The sequence below is a fragment of the Phalaenopsis equestris genome, unplaced genomic scaffold, assembly GCF_001263595.1.
Source record: "Phalaenopsis equestris unplaced genomic scaffold, ASM126359v1 Scaffold209375, whole genome shotgun sequence".
NCBI classification, from domain to species: Eukaryota; Viridiplantae; Streptophyta; class Magnoliopsida; order Asparagales; family Orchidaceae; genus Phalaenopsis; species Phalaenopsis equestris.
Window position 1 is genome coordinate 640,013 of NW_018228544.1, and position 2,955 is coordinate 642,967.

Sequence of the window (2,955 nt, forward strand, 5' to 3'; positions counted from 1 at the left end):
CCATTATTTCCAAACAAGAAGAGAGAGTAAGAGAAGCCCATCACAAAGCACGAAGAAAACACAACGAAAAACTTCATTTCATCAAAGCAAATCCACTAGATAAGTGTTTACAAAACCATAAGATAATGAAGAACACAATACTTAATTTTTTCCCTTTGAAAGAAAGAAGAAAATCTCTCCCACAAAGTCTCCCACCGATCCATGCAATGCTAGAACCTCTCCTTGCAAATTCTCTCAAAATTCTTTCTCCAATCTCTCCAAAAGGGTAGAAATCTACATTTCTACTCCTATTCTAAAAACCCTAAACTTTCTCCACACTTTTCCTAACATTTCTCTCACAAAAATCTCTCTTTTTTTAACCTAAACTCATTATTTTAAAGTGTAGGGACGAAGTTTGAAGAGTTGCCATAAGTATTTTTTCAAAAAGCGTCTAAATACGTTGAATTTTAGCCCATAGCCGCCAAAAGTCGATCCATAGTTGTCCCGGGCGCCGTCGGCGGGCTTGAGGGCGCCGTCGGCGGACTCTTCTATGCTTTTTATTATTTTTTTTTAGTCTTCTCGGGTAAATTTCGCCGTTGGCGCTATTTTGGGGCCGTCGGCGCTATTTTGGCGCCGTCGGCGCTATTTTGGCGCCGTCGGCGCTATTTTGGCGCCGTCGGCGCTATTTTGGCGCCGTCGGCGAGCAGACTGCGCAACTCTACCGTTTCGCTCCGTTTGGCTCCGTTTTAGCTCTGTTTCGCCCCATTTCAGTTACGTTGTGTTTCTAACAGATAGCCCTACAAAATAAGCATGAAAACAACTTTCCTTTAAAGTTTAATTTCATTCAAAAATATGCAAGAAGTGTAAAAGAGATTAAGTATCGAAAGACTTATCGAAAGGTCACAGGGCAAAATTTCATTTTTTGCTCATTTTTGCTCCAAATTGCACCGTTTTTGCATCTTTTTGCTCCAATGACCATAATTAATCATACCTACAACAAAACATAAAAAATACCTTCTTTAATGTGTAATATCATCAAAAATAGTGTAAAAATAGGTATGAAAATCTCAACATATTTTCCTTTGGTCATCGATCCATTCCGAAGAGGCAAATTGGGCCATCACCACGCAGCTATTGCTGATGGCAAACCATCCTTAGACTTTCCAAAGATATGTGCCAACGGAATCGGATAAGATAAAAACTCAATAAAAATTTCTTCAGAGGTCTTCATTATTGCCATTTGACCTCGACAGCCTTTTCCCTCACCTCAACCTCTACCATATTTTTCTTGATCACTAAACCCTCCCGACATTCTTAAAGAAGGACAGTTAAGTGGAGGGGAGAAGCTTCCCACTCCATCAAATGGTATTTGTCAGTTATTTGGCACAGGACAGACAAGCTATGTTTTAGGAGCGCCTTCTTGAAAACAGGATACCAAATGGCATCGACAATTATCGCGGGATAGTGAGACGTCGTGGGGTGAACTTGAGTGTCAGCTTTTCTAGAGATTGATCGATATAAACCGACCATCTGAGCTAGTGCTCACCTTTGCCTAAGTGTCTGCATTGGGATCCACCTGCATGAGGAACCCTTGTGTTTATTTTGAGAAAGAGCAAGAGGCAAGTTGCTTGAATTGATTGTGAGTGCTTTTCTCTCATGATAGTCTCCTCTTATTGACTAGATGGCTCGACCTCCTCAAGGATTTGTCAAGCATACCAGAGAGGGTAGCTGGCTTTGTCTTTGTTTGATAGGTCAATAAACGTCGAAGCTGCCAGCTCATGGGGGAATATGGTGCTTCTTGTAACTCTGTCAAATCCTCTTTGTCACGATATCTCAACTCTGCTTGGCTGACAATTCTCTTTGCCCTTTATTGTTGCGCGCCCGGAGGACCTACAACTGAAAAAGAACACTTAGTGCGTACCAAAAATATTGTCATATCAACAAGTATTAGCTCGTCTGTGGCAAGTATTTGAAAAAAAAAAACATATGAATCATAAATGGAATAAACAAGTTACACACATTTCAAGTCTCATTTTGCATGATCCACCCTAAGTTTCGACTGACGTGGTATGGGCGAGTGGTTTTTGTACGAGAAACCGCATGGGCCTTCTTCTTGACTGCTCAAGTGGAAACTATTTCCTTCCTCTCGGCCTCCTGAGAGTTGGAGGCTTTCTGATCCTCCTCAATCCTTCGACCGAAAGCTTCTATTTGAAGCACCCAATCAATAGTTATTGGGTTGAGATATTGATGAATCGTGATTTATGCCAGTAAGCATCGCCAAATTCCACCAGTACTCAAGCCTACACTTTCTTATTCACTTTGGTCAGGGCTTCATCGGACGAGATGGTATAGATATACCACCCCTGATTGGAAGAACCCATGTAGAAATGAGATGTACAGTCCTTCACCCTATTTTCCAGCCCTAGTAGCCATAATTTGTCCACTAAAGAAAATTGTATAAATTCATTCAGACCAACCCGAAATGAGAATAAGTAGCCAAAGAGCCCGATTGACCATAAAATTTTTGACTAGGGACAAAAGATGATGAAGTTCATAATGTCCACTATAAAGTTGAGCATTATTTAGGCAGGGGCGACTCCATAATGGGTGAGGATCGAGTGAAACTCTTGGCAAAGAGGCATGTAGAGGCCAAAACAAAAGAGATCCTTAAAGAAGAGGTCAACACCATACAAGGAGGTAGGCTCAGTAGTTCTCGCCAGCTACCCAAAGCTTAATGGAAGGATCAATAATGTATGTCTCTTGCAACCGATCGACCTCCCACTCTGGGTCATCCAAGATTGGTAGCTCAGGGGAACTAACCCAAAATATTGAGAAGAGTACTGATGAGCCATCAAGCAAAGCACAAAAAAAGAAAGCTAAAAGAATAATGTTAAGCACAAAGAAAAAATCCAGAACAAAAATAACATTTCCAACCCACAATATATATATATGTATGTATGTATGTATATATATATA